The sequence below is a fragment of the Macrotis lagotis genome, chromosome 1 (assembly GCF_037893015.1).
Source record: "Macrotis lagotis isolate mMagLag1 chromosome 1, bilby.v1.9.chrom.fasta, whole genome shotgun sequence".
In the NCBI taxonomy this organism is placed as follows: Eukaryota; Metazoa; Chordata; class Mammalia; order Peramelemorphia; family Peramelidae; genus Macrotis; species Macrotis lagotis.
This window is the reverse complement of record NC_133658.1, coordinates 324,999,457-325,024,455: the sequence shown is the minus strand read 5'-3', so window position 1 is coordinate 325,024,455 and position 24,999 is coordinate 324,999,457. Positions and strand designations below refer to the sequence as shown.

At 36.2% G+C, this 24,999-nt stretch overlaps 1 long non-coding RNA gene across 8 annotated transcripts in view; it reads right to left on the bottom strand.

Moving 5' to 3' along the window:
• LOC141505604 (uncharacterized) overlaps nt 1-24,999 on the bottom strand; it is a 419,909-nt gene that overhangs the window by 183,346 nt on the left and 211,564 nt on the right. For 2 of the 8 annotated variants that reach the window (XR_012473646.1, XR_012473650.1), the window contains one exon: nt 1,365-14,444. The exons of the other annotated variants lie outside the window; for them this stretch is intronic. This is a non-coding gene — a long non-coding RNA (uncharacterized LOC141505604). Of the gene's footprint in view, nt 1-1,364; nt 14,445-24,999 lie in introns of those variants that run through there. 8 annotated transcript variants of the gene reach the window in all.

The window sequence follows — 24,999 nt, the reverse complement described above, 5'->3', positions numbered from 1 at the left end:
AAGAATCAGTGAGCAGTAGTTGTTACTGATTCCCTGCTATGGGATACTTCAGAGTCAATTTATCAATTAATAATAATCAGAAAGAGGTTTGATGTCTTATAGGAAGTAGTCAGGGCCTGAAATCTAACTAGTTGAAACTTGTTAATGCTGATAATGTCTGCTCACTCCTAGAGATTCATGTGGGAGCAAATTATGCCACTTAAAAATCCTGTAAAGCATAGATTAGAATTATTAAATCTTGGGTAAAATATTTCCTGAAGACTCAAAAGTATCCATGATATTTGGAAGCATTTGAAATAGAAAAAATAAGCTTGATTGGGGGAAGTTATCAACAGGCCTAAAAGGTAATCTCTGAGAATATGATTTGGATTTTTGGATTTGGATTTAAAATATAGAAGAAATGAGATTTTGGTCAGAGATAGTATATAGATGGTAAGGGGTATTAAAATACATTTGCCAGTAGTCTTACAGATCTGATTTGGAGGACTTTAAACTATAATGAATGTAGTGATAGAGAGGAACAAAACTGCCCATGCAGATTTGTCATACTTGACAACATAGAGAGAAGCAGGCAACAACATAAGAGGAAATATAGCAGAAGAAAGGACAAATAAGTCATGGGAGGCAGGAATAAAAAGAAATAGTGATAAAAGTATGTGACCTCAGATGTCTATATAGAATTGCACAGAGTATGGGTAATAAAAGGAGTGAACTAGAACTCCTAATACAAGGAAGGCAAATTTGACCTCATAGGTAACTCAGTGAACTGATGAAGCAGTTCTAGAAAGAGTCCAAAAGAAGAAAATAGTTACTTGGGTTAGTGAGCAACTTTGTGCATTAAGAAGATATAATTGTGGAATTAACTAGAGTCAGAAGACCTGTTTTCAGATTTCAGGCTCTGATGCTTGTTGTCTATTTGATTTTTGGGTGAGTCACTTAACCTTCTTAGGGCTAGATTTCCTCATCTATAAAATTAAGGGACTGGACTAGATGAAATTTGAGGTCCCTTCCCATTTCAAATCTATTATCCTATACTCCTAGGTGAAGAAATTCAGGTACCCAAGTGAGGAAATATGATGCAGATTATTAGCTGAGGATAATTAAAGGAAGAAATGAAAACAATTTTGGCTTGAGAGAATACTACAGACTACCTGAATCAAAGGAGGAAATAGCTTGGAGGCATAGTACAATACAATAATATTAGGGACTTTAATTATCTGGAAATATGTCAGAGCTCTCTCTCTCTCTCTCTCTCTCTCTCTCTCTCTCTCTCTCTCTCTCTCACACACACACACACACACACACACACACACACACACAAACACAGCGCTCCTTCCCTCCCCTCCCCCCACCTCTCCCCACACTTACTCTCTACTTAAAGCAGGCAATCTGATAAATTTTTCACTCACATTAATGAAAGTTTCATTCATTAAAAAAGCATAGAAAATGCCAAGAGGAATTGCCTTTCTGTAGTTTCTGACCAACCAAAAGGAATTCATTGCTAAAGTAAAAATGAACATTGAAGGAAAGTAACTGCTCCATAGATTGCTTGAAAAAGAAGAGCCATGGATTTTTAGGAAGCTGATTTCAAGGAGTCCAAAAAAGGCATAAGTAGTAATCAAAGGGCAAATATTCTGTAGAGGTAGTCGGTACCAAGAAATAGGGAAATCACTCAAAAATAAAAAATACAACAAAATAAGTATTTTGGATGAAGGGAGAGCTTCAAGGAAGGAGAGAGGAAGGGAGAGCATCAAAATGCAGTTATTCAGGGAAATCATCAACCAACTAAGATTTTTCCAAAAATATATTTAGAAGATGGAAAAAATGAGAATGAATACAAATGAGTAGCAGGGTTTATAAGGATAAGATCAGAAATGTTAAAGTTCATGATGATGATGATGAGGAAGAAGACAATGATGATGATAACAAGAACAACAAAACCAATTTTTATGTAGTGATTTAAATTTATATAGTATGTTATATCTCACCAGAGTTAAGCTGAGGCTGATAATGAATGCTAAAGACAGCAAAAAGTATTCTTTGTATATTATTCTGCAAATAAGAAGGATCAACAGAAGGGATGGGATCCCTACTCAGGCTGGATGAATTAATGATAAAGGATAATGATGAGAAGACTGAACTATTCACCTCTTATTTTGTTTCTGTTTTCTCTTACAAGGAGAATTACTATTGTACAGGGAGGACAGAACAAAAAAGGTTAACTGGGACTTGAAATAGAAAATAAATGAGGAGAGCATCTAAATGCCCTCAATGAATTCAAGTCATCAGGCTCAAGTGAACTTTGTCCTTTGGGAGTATGAGAAGAACTAGCAAATGTAATTGCTGAGTCACTGTCAGAAACCTTTGAAAAACCAGTGAGAATAGGAAAGGTGCATAGCACTGGAGTGAGGCAAACAATCCTGATTTTTTTAAAGGACAAAGGTAGAGTCTTTAATTTCAAGGGTAAAGTTTACATTTATCTCTATTAAATCTCATGTGGTCATAACTAGCCTATAGTTCTAGATGGTTGAGATACTTTTGAATCCGATTTCTGGTATCTATTCCTCTCAGCTTGAAATCTTCTGATTATACTAACATGCCAGTGGTTTGATTTAAATCATTGAAAAAATGCTGAATACAAGGACAAGACAGATTCCTGGGGCACTCCACTATATACCTCCTTGCAAGTTGATACTTGCCCATTAGTGACTACTCTAGGGGTCTAGCCATTAGCATATGAATTCTCTATGGTTCTGCCCTGGTTCTTTTACTTGTCTTTGCATTCTCCCCCTTGGTTATTTCTTGAATGTTGTTATTATCTTTATGCAGATAATTCCCAAATATCCATTTCCAGCCTTTATGTCCCAAACTTCAGTTTCATCTCACCAACTGCCTATTGGGCATTTCTACCTAGATAATTTGTTGATATTTCTAACTCAATATATTTGGAACTCTTTGTCTTTTCCTCAAACCTGACATCCCCTGTTAACCTCTTTTTGTTACTAGTATTTCTATTCTTTCAGTCATTCAGTTTTGCAATCTTGAAACCATCCTTGATTCTTCCACCTCTCAATCCACATATCCAATCCATTTTCAATTCTTATCAATTTTCACATGTCATGAATAGGTCTTTCACTCCACTCACATGGCCAACACACAAGTTTGTGCCCTCATCAGATTTCATGAGAACCATTGCAATAGTTCTCTAATTGATCTCCATTCTTCCAGACTCATCTTTCTCTGATCCATTTTCCCTGCTGTTGCCAAAAGATTATTCCTGAGGCACATATAGGGCCAGATATTTCCTCACTCAAAAATCATCAGTTCTTCCCTATGGCTTCTAAGATCCAAATTCTCATCTCAATTTTGAATGTAAAGCTATACACACACACACACATACACAGAGAGAGAGAGAGAGAGAGAGAGAGAGAGAGAGAGAGAGAGACTTCAATATATTTTTCCAGAAGAATAATTTGGTGGTACTCTGCCTTATTTTTATATTCCATACAAACTGGACTGCATGCTGTTGCCTTAATTCAAAATTTCCCATTTCATTGCAGGATCTGAACCCTAATGTGATCTTCATTTGTGACTCGGTTTATAAATTGATAACTGTTCAAAACTTCTCATGTTTCCTAAATAGTTAGTATTCTCTCCCTTCTTAAATTACCTCATATTTTCATATATATATATATATATATATGTGTGTGTGTGTGTGTGTGTGTGTGTGTGTGTGTGTGTGTGTGTGCGCGCGCGCGCGTGTGTGTGTGTATTGTGTATAGCAATAATGAAAAGCTATTCAAGGGCAGGGACTGTCACATATTTTTCCTTTGTAACATCCATACTTAGTCCAATATTTCAATATTAACAATAATCATTTAAAAATTTTTGGTTTAATTGAAACCAATGGAGATTTTAGCAAAAAAAACTTAGTTTTGGGGGTTAGGTTTATTGAGAAGTCAGAACTATCAAAAGCTGAGGTGCATATAGAGACTAGTGCCAACAGCATACTGATTGCCATCTAGATTCAGTGAAGAGAAAGAACCATTGTCCAAAGTCTGAAAGTTACATGTCTTTGAATGTAATAAACACACATATACCTCTGTTCAACGGCTATAGCCAAGTTAAAGAAGCAAAGTTTGATCATTTGAGGACCAACTGCATCTGCAGCTGCATCTGGTGAAGAACTTGAAGAATTATTGGTAAGGACACCTAAATTCAAGTCTTAGTTCTGGGTTTTACAAACTATGTGACCTGTGTGACCAGTTACCTAGCATCACTGAGCTTCATTGCCCCCCTCAAAAAAAACAGAGATAAAAATAGTTCACTACTTACCCCATGGGGTTGCTGTGAGAGAAACACTTTTTTGAACCTGAGATAATTATGGGAATGTAACTTGGAATGATTATTATCCAGTTTTCTTTCCTGACTTCTCTTTTAGCCCAACTAACTTTCTCAGGATACTGAGCATTCATTTCATGAATTAACATTTTTTAAACTTGTGATTTTGGGCAATTACCCCTACTCCATTTAGGAACCAATCTCCTCTTTCTTGATGTTGGGGATATATATTCTCCTTCCATGCAGGGATGCCCATATCTTCTATTTATATGGAACTGGGTGCCACATTTTAGAAGTCATAAGAGAACTAAAGTATGAACAAAAGAAGATTAATATCCTGAAGTAACTTGGCATGATGTTTTATGAGAAGCAATTGAAAATAAGAGGGATATTTAACTAAACTAGCATGCAAAAAGTATTTCTTGAGCATTTATAGTTCTAAGCACCATGACTGCAAAGAAAGGGGGGAAAAGGGTTCTTACCCTCAAGGAGCTGTCATTCTAAGGAGAGAAACAACATATAAATAGCTAAGTATATACAAAATGCAGGGGATCAAACTAAATGGCTCAGTGGATAGAATATTTTGCTTGCAATCAGAAAACTCATCTCCCTGAGTTCAAATCTGGCCTCAGACACTTCCTAGCTAGGTGACACTGAATGATCATTTACCTCTCTTTTCTCATCTGTAAAATGAGCTGGAGAAGGAAATGGAAAACTATTGCAGTATCTTTCTAATAAAAACTCAACAGAGTTACAAAGAGTCAGACATGACCAAAATGACTGAAAAACAAATATATGTGTGTACACACACACACACACACACACACACACGGTGGATGGAAGATCTTTTTAAAAGTATAGGAAATACCTTAGCTGCTGGGGGTATCTGGAAAGTTCTCCTGTAGAAGTTGAAGCTTGAGCTGAATCTTTAAGGTAGCTAGAGATTCTAAGAATTGAAGTGGAAGATCACCACAATGAATAGTCATGGAAATGGAAGATTGGGTATTATGTTTGGGTTGCAGCAAGCAGCCCAGTGTACTTAGATTATAGAGTTTATGAAGGGGGTTAACATATAAGAAGATTGGAAATGTGGGAAGGAACTAGGTTGTGAAGAGATTTCAATGCTAAACAAAGGACTTTATATTTGGTCCTGGAGTTAATAGTGAGTCTCCACAATTGAGTGCAGTGTGTGTGTGTGTGTGTGTGTGTGTGTGTGTGTGTGAGAGAGAGAGAGAGAGAGAGAGAGAGAGAGAGAGAGAGAGAGAGAGAGAGAATGATAGAGATAGAAAGAAGCAGGGAAAGAGAGGGGAGGAGAGAGAAAGAACAGGCAAGAAAGAGAGACAGAGAAAGATAGAAGGAGAGACAGAGAAGGAAAGAGGGGGTTTAGAGAAAGAGAGATTGCCAGATTTTTGCTTCAGGAAAACCATCTTGGCAACTGAGAAGACAATAGATTCAAATGGGAGGGGGGTGTAAGGTAGACATGAGACAAAAGCTATTGAAATGATCCAAGTAAGAGATAAGAGCCTCAGCTAGGGTGGTGGCTGTAGGAGTGCAGAGAAGAGAATGTATAGGAGAGATGTTTAGCCTAGAGAAAAGAAGAATTAGCAGGGCATGATTTCTGTCTTCAGGCATTTGAATGGTTGTCATATGGCAAAAGAATCAGATTTGTTCTGGTTGGATCCAGAAGGTGGAATTAGTAACAAAGGGTAGAAGTTGCAGAGAGGAAGATTTTGCCTTGATATTAAGGGAAAATGTCTGATACTGAAATGGGCAACCAGGACATAAAATGAATTCCCAGTCACTGCAGGTGTTCAAGCAGAGGCTACACAACCTCTTGTTAAGGACACTGATAAGAAATTCCTGCTTCTGGTATTTGGAGTGGGGAGCTCCTATGGAATCTTTCAAATATAAGATTTTATGATCAGGAAGCATCTATGGTCTCATCTCCAGAGGAAGAAAACCAAAAACAATAAAAGTAATAATAATGATAATTTATTTCTGTATCATATTAAAGGGCAGCTAAATGGGGCAGTGGATAGAGTGCTGAACTTGGAATCTGGAAAATATTGTCATGAGTTCACATCTTACCTCAGGCACTCAATAACTATTTGACCATGGGCAAGTCACTTACCCCTGTTTGCCTTATTTTCCTCAACTATTAAATGAATTGGAGAAGGAAATGTTAAACTTTTGCCAAGAAAATTCCAAAAGGGATCACAAAGAGTCAGACATGACTGAAAAATGACTGAACAACAAAAATGTCATGTTAAAATTTACAAAGTATTTTTATAGTCTTTAAATAGACTGAATATTTACTTTTTCAAATTTTTATATAGGCTATTCATTAATAGCACTGTTGGGGGGGTTATGTGATTAATCCAGTAAACAACCTTTGATAAATTTGAGAGGTTGGGACTCTTTTCTGGAGTCTCATTTTGAAGGGGAAGTATCATTTTTTTCCATTATAAAGATTATAGAAATGAAACTCACAGTAAGAATATGATTGGTCTGGATTACTCAGGGTGTCAGGGTCATGGTTGAAACTTGAAGTCAAGTCTTCTGAAAGTGTTCCTTCAATTAGGCCATTTTTTTACCTCATATAGTAAATTAGCCACAAGCTAACTTGTTCCTAGATGTCAAGTTGAGGATTACATTTCTGAAGCTTCACACCTTTAAAGGGAAAAATCAAAGGCATATATATTGACCCAGAGACTCTGCTATAATGAAACTCCCTCCTTTAATAGAATGATACTAAGGCTGAAATATACAATAAGAATTCATAAATAATTAGCAATGATATAAGATATTACTTCCAGGTTTCCTTGAGTGTCATGTTGGTAAGAATGGTAGACTGGTTAAAATTCTCTCAGATACCTAATGGTGGCAAGTCAATTAGTAAGGCTTGATATTCTTATCTTAAAAATGACAATAAATCAGAGGATTTCTTGTGAGACAAGAACTTTGGGTGGGGCAGCTAGGTGGCACAGTGGATAGAGCACCAGCCTTGGAGTCAAGAGGACCGGAGTTCAAATTCAGTCTCAAACATTTAATAATTACCTATCTGTGTAACCTTGGGCAAGTCACTTAATCCAATTGCCTTGTAAAAGAACCCAAAAACAAAAATGAAAAAACTTTGTGAAGCACTATAAAAATTGTGAAGTAATGATGATATAGGTGACTAAGGATACTGTACAGAATGAGGAAGTTACCCTTGTTCTGTTATACTTATCAAGCTACCTTGGTGTTGTGTTTAGTCTGGGTATTATATTTTAAGAAAGAAATTAATAAGCTAAAGCTTACCCAGAGCTCTATAATAAGGATGATCAGGAGACTTGAGATCAAGACATATGAAAATTGGTTGAATTAACCAGAGAAGACTTGTAGAGACACAATAACTATGCTAATATATTTGAAGGACCATCATATGGAAGAGGAATTTGGTTTGGTTTTCTTGGACCCACAAAACAGAATTATGAGCAATGGGAGAAAGTTGATGGAAAGAAAATTTTGATTAGATAGAAGGAAATCAGCTTTCTCAAATTTAAAACTATTTACTTAGGACATATGATATTCCTGTGCAATATAGGTTCAGAACCATAGACAGATCCTTGTGGCTGAAAACTGTGCTGGACATGATTTCCAGAGAGATGGCAAGGCCATTTATTCACAGGCTCTTGGATTTATTAGTAACTTTCAGGATTGACTTGTCTAGTCCTCAAGTTTTAAAATGATGTGCCCAAGATCACAAAGGAGCTGAGATTTTAGCCCACAATTCCTGACTCCAAGTCCAGTGTTCTTAGCTCTATGCCATGCTTCTCTTTTAAGTACTGCTTGGGTATTGGCTTATTTAATTATTTTTTATTTTTTATTTGATCCTCATAGCAGTCTTGTGACAGAGGCAGGACAGAACTCAAATTCAGAATCAGAATTCAAATTCAAGTCTTAAAATTCCAGCTCTAAGTTTCTTTCAAACCATATCACACAAAGTTGTTCTTTTTTTGTAAAAGAAGAAGAAGCATTAGAAAGATATAAAATGATAGAATAAGAACCTTAACCCAGGTTTCCTATCTCCAAATTCAATGTTCTCAAAATACCTATGTTATGGTGAAGATACTCAAAATCCATTTTCCAAAGTAGATAGTCTTCAGAGTTCTCCCATGTGGATCCAACAGGGTACCCTAGTTCTTCAGGAACCAAACAGAGAAAAGAGGGAGCTGAATGTCTTGAACTCCTCTTTTGAAGAGGGAGTAATGTAAAAGGTTTGCATTTTGTCTTTATGTCCCCAGTACCTATTGGAACATACAATAGGCACTTAATAAATGCTTATTAGGTAATTTTGGATTGCATAATTTTGTAAGATGTTTATGTGTGGGAGAGTAATATATAATTATAAAAACATGGCAGAGAAAAGTTACCTTTAATGTGATTAATCCATTATACTAATTAAACCTCTTCTGCATATAAACTACTGTATTCAGTACTGGGAGAGATATAAAGTTTAGATAAGACCTAGTTTTGACTCTGATGGGTCCTGTGGTCTGGTAGAAACATAAGATAGAAACAGAGAGAGTAACAATATACAACATCACAATAGAAATAAATTGAAAAGTTATAAAATGATGTAATTGTTAGGCCAAACATGGGGAGTCATTGCTAAGGATGGGAGTGGGGTCAAATCATAGAAGACTTCTTGGAAGAGGTAATGTTTGTTTTGCTCTTTAAAGGCTGGGTAAGATTTCAGCAGAGACAGACACAGAGGTCTTTTTTCATAATTATTAGGAAGCAGGGTAGGGCTTTACTGGAGAGGATCCTTTAGGACAGGAAAGAGAGTGGAATTACAAAGGTATTTTGGGGATGGGGTGGGGGGTGGAGCAAGTCAGAAAACTGTCTTTAATAGACATGTTCATTTGCACGGTAGAGTTTGCCTGCAATAATGTCAGTTCACTTCTCAGTCTGCCAGAAATTCCACAGATAATTGGAAAGAACTAAAAATGAAAACATTACAATTTGCCATGTCATATGTTAACTTTTTCTTATTGTATGATACCCACGGTCCACTGACAGATGCTGTGTTATTAACATTTGATTAAAAATCACTTCAGGTCTGAGCCAGCCCGTTGAGAAGTGAACATCTTGACAAGGCTGGTGTATTGTGATTGACAATTAGTAATATTCAGTGTGTCACAACATAGATAGTGTGACTTATTGGTGCTGCTGTAGTGCAACACATTTCATCCGAGCCCTCCAAATTGCTACATAGGAATAAGAAAGAAAAGATCGTCTAATTCAGCCGACTTTGATTACCAACAAAGGAGATATTGTACATACCTGTCTCGGCATGCCCAGACCAGATTTCTATCAATCAGTCAGACGGGCACTTTCTTACTCCTATTGGGGAACAGGGAAACTCAGCAGAGTTGGATCTCATTATGCAAACTCTCCACTTCTCTATCAGCAGCCAAATTCTTTTGTCTGGGAATATTAAAGTGCTCAACTCCCTTAGAGAGGAGGCCGCTCCAAATTACAAGGCTGCTCATCTTAAAACAAAAAAAGCTTTCAAATAAAAAAAAAAATAAAACTATCACATCTTGACTGACATGCCAGGTACTTTCACTGCCTTGATCTCCCCACCTGCCTTTAGCTATTGCTCTGCATCAGCTTTAGCAGGCATGAGAATTTTTAGGTTACTTGTTGGCTCATGGATCAAATTCCTTTTAAATACTTCGAAGAGCCATGTTCTTCCATTCTTTCTTTTGAAGTGTGATGTTACTGGCTGTTTCCCTGGATAACAGGTAAACCATGCTTATCCTTAAAAAATGGTCTTTACTTTAGAGAAGGTAAAGTGAGATAGTCGTCACTAGTGGGTAGAAGTGATCTTAGAATTAGGATGACTTATAATCAGAAGGATCACACTTTTAACTCATATTCACTATGTATATGGCCTTGTGCAAGTCACTCGACTTCTAAAGAACTCCAGACCACTTTTTAAAACCAGAAGTTGCACTGGTAGATGAAGGCTGTTGACCAGGGAACTGGTCCTTGCAAAGAAACAAAACCTGAGTTTATTGGCTTAATGTAATTTTTTGGCCTTGGTGTATTTCAGGATAAGTACATTAGGTTCATTTTCATTTCTTCACAAAAATAGGAAACTTTGAATATAGTTTAATGGGGAAGTAACAGGGCCTCATGGGATATAATGTAGATGGGTTAGAGAAAAAATACTCAAGTTTCTCTTTGAACATCAGAGGTTGGGAGAATGATTAGAATACAGAACACAGAACAGAACTGAAGAAAGTTTTAAAACATAGAATATTATAGATGGAAGAGTCCTTAGAAGAAAAAGTTATTCTACAGCACTTTAGAGCTAGATTGGACCTTCCCACTTTTCAGATGTGAAAACTGAGGTCCAGAGAGCAGACTATGTGACCTCAGTTAGAAGGTGCTAGTTCTCAGATTTTCTGACTATCTAGAGCTCTTTGTCATAAGTAAACTGATGACTGGGCAGGTCTGCTTCAGTTAAATCCATCATTGTGATGTCTTTGGTCCTTTTTGGGAATTAAGGGCAAATAAAACTCTTTTTTATAATTATATATTCAAGCACTCATATATCACTCTGAATTAACAGTTTTTGTCTATCCTGCCCTTCCTCCTCTTCTATTGCCAATATGTAAATGGTTGCCTGGTTATTACATTGTTTCCCCCATGAGTATATTAAGAGTATAAACCAGTCCCATCCAATGTCTCACTTTTGGCCTTCATTGCCACCACAGGAGGACTTGGGTTTTATTTTGGGGGCCTTTCCCTTTTTTCTTGTCTCCTTGCTCTCAATGAATGTTCCTAATAGTGACCAAAGGTCAATCTTCTCAGGTTCGACAGAAATTACTAGAGATGGTGAGAGAGTTTGATGATATATAATAAGTCCTGGACTGGAAGTCAGGAAGCATGGTTACAAGACTTCTCCATAACCTTGGACAAATCACTTTCCTTCTTTAAGCCTCAGTTTCCTTCTTTGTAAAATGAGGGAGTTGGGCTAGAATCCCTGAGAACTGGAACACTGAAACATCTCTGGTGTGTAAGAGAGGTCACTCTTTTTTCTGTATAAAAATTAGAAGCTGGTGAACCACTTTTGATATTAACATTCTATGTAGAGTTCTGTGACTCACACAATTCATCTTGATGTTATTAACAATGCTTTGGAAACCATTTAAGGAGCTACTATCTCCCTTACCCATGAGTTTATCTGAACCTTCAAGTCACATAACTGGTGAAGAACCATCTCAAGACAAAGACTTAAAGAACCAAGGAATATACATCTTAAACCCACTTCAAAACCTCTCTTTCTTGCAAAAAAATTCCCTCAATAAACTACATTGATCTACCAAAGTGCTTTGTAGAAGTCATTTTTTCTTCTCAAAAGAGAATGCTAGCTTACTAAAAAAAATCACTCAGAGAGCAATTGCTACTAAATGTGGGAAATAGTATGAACAGGAGAATTCCCTTGATTTAATTTTTCTACTATTCCTCTAGAAATTACCTTCTCACTAGCTCTAATTTGGCAGATAATTCACAAAATGTCTCATTAGAAAAAGAAAATTGGGCTTTTTACACACACAAACACACATACATACACACAAACATACATAAATGCATATATATGTATGTAGGAAAATATATATATATATATATATGTATGTATACTAGCTGTATGTATTACAAAGTCTACAATCTATAAGACAGGGTGATGAAATATAGTTCCTTGGCCAGGTATCTAATTTTACTCTAGTGTTGACAACCCTACAAAGAAAATGCCAGAGAGATTTAAAGGGGAAAAAAAGGCTGTGGTCCCATAGATTTGGTTATGAGAGGGAAAATTTCAAACTATTGTCAATACTATTCCTAATGGAAAAGATCTCTTGGTGATTTCTGTCATTGTGGTGACCTAACACAGTATACATGTCCTTATCAGTACAAGCTTCAAGGCAGGTAGAGTGAGAAATGAATGTTGGCTTCAGTCCCTGCCTTCTTGATTAAGTCTCAGACCTCAGTTGATTAAAGAAGAATCATATCATCCCCAGTCACTACTATCTGTTCATTCCTCTGGTTGTTAGCACTTCTCCACAAATTACTTTTTATATATTTCATACTATTACAACAAGCAAGTGATTGTCTTCCCTTTTTGATGGATGAAGAAACAGGTTCATGTGATGCATCATGGGATAGTGATGGGGTTCTTAACTTGGAGTCAAGAAGAGCATGAGCTATGGGACAAATCTCTTAATACTTTAGAATCCCTGGGCCAAAACTTGCTGAAAATGTGCCTGTTTGCATTGGTAAAGGGAGTTTTTTTCCCCTGAGAATTCACTTCACAGATGAAATCACAGACGTGATTTCAGATAGCATAGTATAATATGGAGTCAGCAAGACTTTGGTTCAAATATTGTCTCTACCACTGACAACACTCAATAACTGGTATTGTGCCCATGAACGGGTCATTTAATCTCTCTAAAACTGTTCTTTCGTCAATGGAGATGAGATAATAATAGGATAAAAATGTCAGTTCTGTGAGGAGATGCTGAATGCAAAATGTTTACAAAACATTTAAAATCTTGAAATATCTGCTGTTTCAGTGTCATTTGATGCTTTGGTTATTTGTGAATTTATGCTATATCCATGCCTGTTATGAAGTCCATGAGAATAAGGACTAGTTCTTATTCATCTTGGCATTCCCACTTGGGACCTGCCACTTCATTACTTTTTGAATAAAAATGTGTTGGAGGGACAACTACATCTTACTACAGTGAAATAAAGTCAGGAATTATGGATCCAAATCCTGGCTCAGCTCCATCATTGGCTCCATTGTTATTATTCAAGTCATTCAGTCATATCCAACTCCCCATGGAATTTTCTTGAAAAGATACTGGAGTGATTTGATATTTCCATCTCCAGTATGTCCCCCTTTTACAGATGAGGCAAATAGGGGTTAAGTAATTTTCCAGGGATGACACAGCTAGTATGTATTTGAGACCGAATTTGAACTATCTGGTTTATTTTATCCAAGGCCCCCTATCTGCCTCATTAGCTCTATTACTCCAATTCAATAAAGTTATACATGTAAACACCTAGTGAACCTTACCATGCCTATAAATGTGAGATACAACACCAGGCAAGTCACTTTCCTTCACTGAATCTCACTTTCCTTTTCTGTCAAATGGGGATAATAATACTTACCCTAACTGCTATCAGGGTTGGCACAAAGAAAATGTTTTATAAAATACAATGGACCAGAGATATGGGAATTGTTATTATTGCTGAACTGCAACTGAAGAGCCTTGGTAAGCTGAGGCGTCTCATTGTCTAGCTTCTTTTCTGCCCTCCCCTGGAGCACCTTCCCTGGGCTGGATTTGCCAGATGGCAGAGGGTGGGGAAGGTTTACACAAACTTCTTTCTCAGGCCCCTGGGACCAGTCTGAGCTGTTTGGGTTGGGGGGAGGCACCTGCAATAGATGCCCCTGGGTCCTGTATAAAGAAGGGTCCCCAGGCCCCTAATGAGTGGGGTGAAAGGGAGGGGGGCTAGATAGGACTCGGTAATTAGAGTTTCAAGGTTTCTGTAGGGAATTCTTCTAAGGAGTGTGTCCTCCACTGGGATTTTTCTAAGCATTTAATCTAATTCTTCTTGATGTTTTGATCATCATTTTAAACAAGGCATTTGTCATTTAGAGGCCTGGCTCATGGGAGCAAGATGCTAGACTGTCAAAGTACCAGCCAACAGAGACTGGTTCCTCTATACTGGCTGCTTAGGACTGTATGAAGGAACTTTGGGTAAAGAAGAAGAGTGAAAAGAGAGTTTGTTTGCAGGTCATTCATTAATTCAACAAACATTTATTAGACCCCCTAGTATATGCAAGTATATGCAAGATGCAGCATCTGACCACTATCTAGTTTGTTGAAGCTATCAATCTATGCATCTCCTTTCACTAACACCTTGCTTATTCTTCATCATGGTGTGTGTGGTAGAAACACTGGGGCTTGAAGGTCTGGTTCCAACACAATATCTGAGTGATACCAAGAAAATGTCTTTCCTCCTCTGGGCATCAGTATCCTCACCTGTAAAAGAATAATAGTAATGCTGTCAAACTCTGCCTCAGAGTTATGAGCAGGGTGCTTTGTAAACAATGAAGCATAATTATCATGAAAGAGGTTGAAGAGGATAAGGAGGATAAGTCCTACTGAACTAGAGAGGTTTGGAGGCTGGGATCAGCTTTCTACTCTGTCTATAATCTGAGAAACAGCTAAATTGTATTTGAAAAGGCTCATCATCAGAAGGTTGGCTCAAAGAAATGAAGCATTTTGGCTATGCTGACCCATATATGTATCTTCTCCCAATACTAGAATTAAATTCGATTCAGGAAATAACCACATCTCATTTTAAATGCCTCCTGAGACTGCTATATTCTGTTTTGAGTGTTGAAAGCCTATGGAATGAGAGAATGAGCATAGCATACTTTTAGACCTGTGTTTGAATTCCAGATTTGCTACTTACTATTCTTGAGATCTAGGGAAAATCAAATGTATTTTGGGGGGGGACACAGTTTCATCTCTGAAAAGGCTCTGGCCTAGGTGAGCTCTAAAGTCCCTCTTAACTTTCACATTCTATGATAAATTGATTGTCTATAGGGAGTCCCTTCCACTCCTAGTCAAGGCTATATACCGCTAACCCTTTTTAAGAACAAGATTTTTAAGCAAACATTACTGATAGCCCTACCAAAGTGTATTAGTGTGACCACCTTTCCACAGCTCATTCAACATTGATTATTTCAATCTTTTGTCATCATTGATGACTTACTGGGTGTAAAATGAGATTTCAAAGTTGTTTTCATTTACATTCTCTTTATCAATAAGTCATTTGAAGGATTTTTATGCAATTGTTAAATTGTGTAAAGAGGAGTTCCCCTAATCAATTTTATGAGCATAACTCTTCCTTCTTCTGCATATGAATATTTTGATTTCCTAAATCACATAATCTCAGCACCTAGCCTTTTGGTTAGAGAATAGTGATATTTTTTTTGGCATTGCTCAATGACTAAACTCCACATCCGAGAGAACCTGTTTTCCTGAGCAAGAGGAAGAGAGTTCCTAAAGAAAGAATAGAATTTGGGGAGGCTAGGTGGTGCAGTGGATAGAGCACCAGCCCTGGAGTCAGGAGTACCTGAGTTCAAATCCGACCTCAGACACTTAATCATCTAGCTGTGTGGCCTTGGGCAAGCCACTTAACCCCATTGCCTTGCGAAAAAAAAAAGAACAAAAGAAAGAATAGAATTGCCAGCTTAGCCCTTGACTGGAGGAACAGTGAGGAAATTAAAGCCAGACATGGGGAGTAGGAGAGTTAGATCTTGCCATTACCTCTTATGATTGCCACTATTGCTATGAGTTATTTGAACAGTACAGGTCCAGTGAGAAAAGAATTTGTTGTCCATTCAGCAATTACAAAATGCATTTGCTTTCCAGGTGGAATTTAAATCACTGGATGATGTTATAAGTCTGGGAGGCACTATGTAAGACTTTAATAAGGAAAGGGATTTTACCAAACTGTCATAAGTTTGCATAGGAACCTAACTGCCCCGCCCCTTAACTTCTGACCTGCTAAGACTACTTTGTGTATTTTCTGGAGTTGTTTATGTACAGTCAGTCCTCCTGTACATTCTCTTGAAACAAAATAAATTTTATCCAATCGTAATTTCAAATGCTTATATAGGATCTGGATACCCTGTTATTCACACTTTTTTTTGAAACCTAGATATGAACACTAAGAGTAAACTATTTGATGGAAGTTTATGAGCCAAAGGACTTTTGGGAATCTATCCCCCAGAGAATGGGACATTCTGAGTCATGGTTTATAATACTTTACAACTATTTTAAAAATGTATTCATATCCTTTTCTCACTTATCTATTGAAGAATATCTCTTGATCATTTATTTATTCATGCTAATTCCCTAAATATCTTTAAATACAAAGATTTGTCAGCTATTTGACACATTTTTCCCTTTGACCATTTCTGTTTTTCTCTAGTTGCATTAATTTTTCTAGTGTGCCAAAATTTCTTAATTATATGTAGTAGAAATTAATATTTTCTCTTTCATGATCACATCTATCCCTTGAAATAATTGAAAATTTTCTTCCCAGTCTCCACAGTAATGAAGTAATATTCTTCCATTTACTTTTATTTTTTAAAATGGTATGACCTTTTAATTGTAGATTGTGTATTCATTTGGAACTATAGTATATATTTTTTAAGTTATTAGTCTAAACCTATTTTCTATCAAATTTTTGCAGTTTCCCTAGAAAATCTTTTTAAAGGAGGTATTCTTCCTCAAGTAGTTTACATCATTGAATTTGATTGGGCACCGAGTTATGTTTATTTTTCCCCACCCCCGATTCTTCCTTTTCTGATCTGTTCCACTTATCAACTTTCCTATTTTTTAAATCAGTTCTAATTAGTTTTGAAGATCATTGCTTTATATTTTGAAGTTTGGGAGTGCTATTCTAATTTTCTTCACTATTTCCCTCAAGATTCTAGAATTTTTACCCTTCTGCATGAGTTTTTTTTTTTTTTTTAGGTTTTTGCAAGGCAAATGGAGTTAAGTGGCTTGCCCAAGGCCACACAGCTAGGTAATTATTAAGTGTCTGAGGCGGGATTTGAGCCCAGGTACTCCTGACTCCAAGGCCGGTGCTTTATCCACTATGCCACCCAGCTGCCCCTGCATGAGTTTTTCTATTATTTTATCTATATCTATGAAGTAACCTCCTGCTAATTTGGTAGGCAAAATAACAAATGGTAGTATCTTTTTTAGCATATTGACAGGACCCAACCATAAGAGATAGATAATGCTTATATTTGTCATTCCTTCTTTCTGCAAAAGGCTTGATCATTTTTATGAGTTAGGAGACCTTGATAGAACTGTGCTTGTAGTAAGGATAAACCTGTGTTCAAATCTTTTCTTAGATACTAGTTTTATAAACCTGGGCAAATCACTTGTGCTTTTTCAACTTCAATTTTTTCAACTGTTATTTGTAGATAATAAGGTACTGATTTTTAGGACTGTTGTGAGAAAACAATGAACTATTTGTAAAATGTTGTTGAAAGTCAGTTATTTTTGATGGTGATGATGATGGTGGTGGTTGATGACAATGATGACGATGACTACAGTGACAATGATGATGAGGATGGTGAGGATGAAGATGATGATGATGGTGATGATGAAAGTCTTAAACATATCTTGGTAGATTGACTCCCAGATAATTTGTGCTTATTTTGAATGGAATTTCTCTTTCTATCCTTTAGCTTTTATTTTTGCTGAATAAAAATGCTGATAGTTGTTGCTGTTTTTCTGTGTATATTTATTTTGTATCCTGCTACTTAACTACAAGTATCAATTGACCTAATTAGTTTCCTTGCTGATTCTCTAAGACTTTCTAAATTGTGTCATGTGCAAATGGGCATAATTTTGTCTCCTCTTTGTCTGATTATGCTTTTAATTTCTTTCTCTTCTCTTGTTGACATTGTTTTTCTAGATGATATGAAATAGTAGTGGGATGAGGAAATTTTTTGTTTTACTCTTGTGTGTGCATTTTGAAAGTGTCAAGTACTTTTATATTACAAAAAATGTTAATTTTTTATTTCAGACATCTAATTTTTACTGTATTAAAAAGGACCCATTGTTGACTATAATTCTTTTAGGGATCTAAGGATAAACAAGCATTTTGTAGAGGTCATTATTTTCATCATCAAAAGAAATTTAGTGTAGAAATTTGTTATTCTTTAAATGTTTAATAAAATTATAAATTCCTCTAGATTTTTCTTTATGGACCTTTTTCATTTATGGGTTGTTCAATTTCACTTTCTGAGATTAGACTGTTGAAGATCTCTATTGTTTGTTTTAAGTTAGATATTTAATATTTTTCTAAGTAAGCACACATTTCCTTTAAATTTTTTGTTTTTGCTAATATTATTAAAGTTCATCAGTTTGATAGGGGAAGAATTTCAGAGTTTCTTATTTTAATAATTCATTGAGTAGTATATTAATTTTGGTAATTTGATTTTTCCTCATCTTTTTGTTTTTGTTTGGGTTTTGTTCAGATTAGCTAAAGGTTTAAAACCTGTTCTTATTTGTACAGTATTTTGTTACAATTTTATATATTTCTCTTTAAGTTTTCAAGACTTTTTTGCACTTTATTTTTTTAGTCTGTTGTGCTTCTGGCTTTTAAAAAATTATTCTCAGTTTGTTAATCATATCTTTTTCTATTTTGCTAATGCATGTTTTCAGAGATACAGTTTTTCCTGTAGGGACTCTTTACTTCATTCCCTCAAATTTTGGTAAGTTATCTCATTGTTATTCTCTTTCGCATAGTTGTTAATTAAGGTTTCTTCTCTGACCCACACATTATTCAGCATATCATTATAATGTGTCTTTTACTTATATTCTTTCTATTAATTCCTATATTTATTGTATTATTTTCAATAAATTATGCATTTCATTTTGCTGCATTTTTACATTTACGTGTAATTATAAAATCTGTTGGTTGCTATTGAAATTTTGAAGTTAACTGTTTTATGCCTTGGAATTCTCATTATCAGATTTTATGTTGGCTATTTACGGATGCTAACAGTTCGTCTTCACCTTGCTTTGAAAATTTGGGGTCTGGTGTCTTACAATCTTTCCTGTAGTATTATATCCAGACTGTTTAATTTTTCATGTTCTCCTGGAAAACCTGTGATCCATAAATTATCTTTGTGCATCCTGTTTTCAAGGTCAAGTCACTTGGGTTTATACAGAATTCATGTGCTCTTTTAAAGTCATTGTCTTTTGTTTCCCTTCCACTAATTTTTTCTACTTCTGCATTTATAAATAACAGCTCAGTCTCTCTCTCTCTCTCTCTCTCTCTCTCTCTCTCTCTCTCTCTCTCTGAATCTCAATTACTTTTAAGAGATCCTTTGCCAAGGGAATTTATTTTATTTATTCCTTCTTAAAGACTTCAGATTCCTTACTCTCCACAACTCCACATATCTAATAGGTTTTCTTATCTTGTTGATTCAACCTCAACAATCTCTTTCACAATCATTCCCTTTTCTTTCTTCAGGTGACCAACAGACCTTCATCACCTCTTGTTTGAACTCATGCATTACTCTCCTTATTTATCTCCCTTTCACCCTACATAATTCATCCAGCTTCCAAAACAATATTCCTAAAGTACAGTTCTTACTGTGTCCTGTGTTGCTCAATAAACCTAAGTGATTCCCTAATACCTCTATTATCAAATACAAACTCTTGTTCAGTATTTGAAGCCCTTCACAACTGAGTCTGAATCTACTTGTCCAGACTAAATAAGCTTCTTATTAGACTCCTAATCACATACTGTCCATTTCAGTCAAATTGGTTTTCTTGCTTTTCCTAACCTCCAATATTTCATCTCTGTGTCTTTGTTTGAGCCCTGCCCCTTTCCTAGAATGCTTATCCTTCTCATTCTGCCTCTTAGAGTCACTTGTTTTCTTCAAAGTTTAGCTCATCTGCTACTATCTATAGGATCTATTCTGATTCTCCTCCAAACACAACAGTTAGTACCAATCCTGAAAACATATTGTGTTTATTTTGTTTAATACACAGTTTAATGTACACTTGTCTCCACTTATAGACTCTAAGCTGCTAGAAGTCAAGAATAATTTTATTCTTGATTTTGGATCTAGCACCTAGCATGGTGTCTTGCCCATAGTGGATACTTGATAAATGTTAAATATAAATTAATGATAAGTTAATTGATATATTAGAATTGAGAGACTTGTCTAGGCAGGATGGTTGACAGCATGAATAGAAAGAAAGAAACAGCTATGAGAGATGTCATGGAGATGGAAATGGTAGGACCAGGCAAATAATTGGATTTGAGAAGTGAATTTGAGAAAATAAAGCAAAGATAATCCCTAAGTCACAAATGTGGGTGATGAAGTAAATGGTAGCACCACAGGGGAGTTAAAAGAATAGGGTTTGTTTGTTTTTTACATATTTTTTCTTAGGAGAGTTTGGAGAAAGAAAGAGGCAATATGATATAGGGGTTTTGAACATTTTGCATTTAAAGTGCTAGAGGGGCACCCAGACAATTAGAGATATGAATATGGAGCTCAGAAATGATGTAAGCACAAGAGATAATAGATAGGCATTACCTACTTATACAGGATACTTGAAGCTATGAGAATGAGTAATATAAAGAACAAAGAGAGAAGGGGACAGAGTATAGCAACCTGGAGAAGGAAAAGAAAACTGAGACATCTAGGTAGCCAAAGAAATGGTTAGATGTACAAAGAGAACTATGAGATAAGAGATAATGAAGGTTTGAACTAGACTACTGACTGTGAATTCAGAGAAGGGAATAGAGATGAAAGAGATTGTGAAAGTAGAAGCAATAATATTTGGCAAATGATTGGATATAATAGGTGAGGGAGATTAGAGGTGCAGATGACTTTCAGGTTGCAAATTCAAGTGATGGAAGAACTATGCTGCCTTCAACAAAAATAGGAGAGTTAGGAAAGGGGGGGAGTGATAATAAATATTGTTTTGGACATGTTGAGTTTGAGACATCTAAATGGACATCCAGCTAGGTGTGTTCCATTGGTGATTATGGACTGAAGCTCAAAAATAAATTGATTAGTTATATAGGTGTAGGAACCATAGGGGAGTAAATGAAAACTGAGTCCATAAAAGGTTATTAGATCAGAAAGAGGAAGGTAAGGGGGTGGGGGAGAGAGACAGAGACAGAGACAGAGACAGAGACAGAGACACACACCGAGATAGACGGGGTGGACAGAGAGAGAGACAGAGAGAGAGATAAAGAAGGCATGACATGGAAAATAATTCAGCAAAGCAGACTTAAGAGTGGCCAGACAAGAAATGAAAAGACATGAATATTCATGATCATGAGAGTAGAGTGTAACCTAGATGAGAAGATGTTTAACAAGTCAAAAACTACAGAGGGGTCAGTCAAGCAGGATCATTGGCCATTAGATTTGACAATTCAGACATCACTGGTAATCTTGGAGAGAGAAATTTCAGTTGAGTACTGAGGTCAGAAGTTAAATTACAAGAGGTAAGAAATGAAAGAAAAGAAGGTAGACTTTTTCCCTAATCATGTAATTCTGAAAAGGAAGAGAGATAAGAGATAATAGCTTGAGAGAATGATAAAGTTAACTTTGAGGCAGACCTAAACAGGTTTTGAGAGAGATTGAAGATTATAACAAACATTTATAGAATGCTCTGAAGTTTGCAAAGTGTTTTATATAGATTATTTTATTAATAACTGCAACACCCCTGGGAGGTAGGTAAAATTATTACCTCCATTATACAGATGAATAAACTGAGGCAAAAAAAAGATAAACTGACTTTCCCAGTGTTATATGGCTATTAAATGCTTGAAGGGGGGGATTTGAAATCAGGTCTTCCTCATTCTAAGTCCAAAATGCTGTCTGCCTCATCTAAATATCTAGATTAAACAAGGGTTGATCTGTTGTAGGGAATAGCTAGCATGATGAATGAGACAAAGTCAATATTCCAAAATATTTCTAGAGGCTACAAAATGAGTTGCATCTAATAAGAAAATTCAACAGAGACAAATTTAAAGGAATAAATGTAAAAAATATACTACCTAAATAGTATGAGAAGGCAAAAATGAACTTGAATTTGATTATCTTAAAAGAGATATAGAAGAAAGTGATGGTACCTCTGTCCCCTGCTCTAGTCAGATCATATCTGTAGAATCATATTTGGTTCTGGGTGTTACATTCTTTACTTTACTAGCTATATGACCATGTACATGTCATTTAGCCCTATTTGTTTCAGTTCCTCATCTGTAAAATAAGTTGGAAAAGAAGATGTCAAATCATTCCTATCTCTTTTCCAAGAGCTTGAAGTCATTCAGAAGAGAGTGGCCAGCTTAGGGAATAGTCTGGAAGCAATGCTAATAGAGAAACAATTTAAAGAACTAGGAATATTTAGCCTTGAGAAGAGGACATAACTATCTTAAATTTATAAAATTACAGAATTTGAGAGTTATAAAAGAAATCTGTCCAACTTTTCATCTGAGCACTTTAAGATCTACTAAGTGAAAAATTATTCAGACTTGTTCTACTCATCCTCAGAGGACATACTAGGAGCTATAAAGAAAAGTTAGAAGATTTTAGTTCAGATGAAACATTATATCAAATCTTTCCAAAAGTAGAAATTAGTGAATTCACCATTGTTGGAGATTTCCTAGTGGATGTCAGACAATTGTTTGTCAGTGATGTTTCCTTGGACATAAAATAGGCTTAATAATATTTGTTCCCCTTTCCTCACTGGTTATGGACGGCTAAGTGGCACTGTGGATAGATCTAGGAACTTTGACATTTGCTAGCTGACCTAGTCATTTAACCCCCTTTACCTTGGTTTTCTCATCTGCAAAATGATTTGGAGTAGGAAATGTCAAACCACTCCAGTATGTTTGCCAAGAAAATTCCAAATGGGGTCACTAAGAGTTAGATATGACTGAAGTGACTAAACAACTTCACAGAGTAGCTCTGAGAAAACAATTTCTAAATCTCATAGTGCCACAGTAATGTTAACAATTATTGTTATGGTATAGAGAAAAAAAAGATTCCTCTTGTGGAAAAAGTTGAGATAGATGACTCCCTCCCTCAAAAATCTAAACCTATTTGGAGTTTTCATTTTTTGTTTTTATTCTTTACTTTGTTCTACTCAACCTTCACCAGTTTGAGTGACCATCCCCTCATTACCATGCCATAAGGTCATGCCTGTACTTCAGGGTCTTCATGGCTTGTAAGCACCCCTTTGATGCCTCCTTCTCAATAGCTGGATAAGGCTGGACCTGCACTGAATTGAGTTATTTAGAGTTACCTATGACTCTATTTATCTTAGACAAGAATGAAGTAAGGAACAAGTTCTCAGATTGGAGCCTGGGTGAGGAAGAAATGAAGGGCTGTCCTTTAGAGCTGATATCATTTTTCACAAATAATCAAAAATATAAAATGCCAGAGTTGGAAAGAAATATAAAAAATATATAAATATATATAATATATTAAAATATATAAATATATAAAAATATAAAAATCATTGAAACATATGCATAGAGTTAGAAGATACCTTTAAAGTCATTGAATCCAGTGCATTGGATAGAGCACCAGTCCTGGAGTCAGGAGGACCTGAGTTCAAATTTTGCCTTAGACACTTAATTATGTGACCAGTTATGTGACCTTGGGAATGTCAAAAAAAATCATTGAATCCAGTCCTCTCATTTTATAGATGAGACAACTGAGGCACAGGAAGTATTAGTGACTTGTCCAGGGTCATATATCAAAGGCATAATTTGAATCTATGCCTTGCTGATTTCAAGTCCAGTGCTTTAGCCACCACGCCATACTGCATCTCAGATCACCCAAAACAAAATCTTTATTTTACAGAGGAGGTAATTGAGATCCAAAACATTGGAGAGATTTGCCCAAGATTTTGATTCCAGTAAGTTATGGAGTTGCTCTTTATTCTAGGACCCTAAGTTCTAGTCTATCCCTCTTTCCACTTGCCCCTCCTTGCTCTTCCATGGATGCTATAAGCAGTAAGACCTGGAGAGGAGATACAGAGGGAGGAGGTATGTGAGGGGGAAGGCTTTCACAAGTCCCAGCTCTGAATGACCAGGGTTCCTTGCAACTGGGAAGTTTTTACAGCAAACCACATTTCCTGATATTAAACTATTAGAAGAGGCCTTGCAGGGCAACCCTAAGTATATATATTACATTCTGTTTTGAATTCTTGGTTCGACGACTTTAAAATGAAACCATGTTTTCTGGATTTAAGTAGATCTGGGACGGAAAAGGTCAGGGCAAGTCCTGACCTTACAATCGGATTTAGCTCTGGGGTCCTCCAGAGGTCCCCATGCCATGTGACAGTCAAATCACTTGGGTGACCCTGGGAAATGTCATTGGAGGCCTGAGGAGGCAGGGTTTCCTGTAAGTCTCAGGCTGTATACAAAGAGAACAGAGAGAGAGACCATAGATTGTTAAAACTTAAAGGGACCTTAGAACATTGAGCTGGATTTAATTCAGGCAGAGAATATTGAACAAAGAACAGCAAAAGTTCAGGGACCTTTAAATACAGATTAAAGCTTTCTGGAACACATTTATAAGGGCCAGCAAGTGCTAAATAAATATTTATTGATTGACTTGACTTTAACACATTTCAGAATCAGAATGCCCAAAAGTCAGAAAGAACCGTTGAGGTTATATTTGTAACCTATGTCCAAGTGAGGACCCTCTCTCCAGTTTCCCTGACAAGCCATCCAGTCTTTCCTTGAAGACATCTAGTGAGACTGAACCCACTTCCTTTCTATGAAGCAGCTACTCTCATTCCCACACCTGTAATTATTAGGGAAACTTTCCCCTTACATTTACATTAAATTTACCTCTCTGAAGCCTTTATCCATTTCTCTTAGTTCTGTATCTAGGGACCAAGTAGACCAAGTCTAGTCAACAAACATTTATTATTATTTACTAGACACCATACTGAGCCCTGGAGACATAGAAAACTGTTCAAACACAATTCTTGACCATCAAGAAACATATTTTAGTGG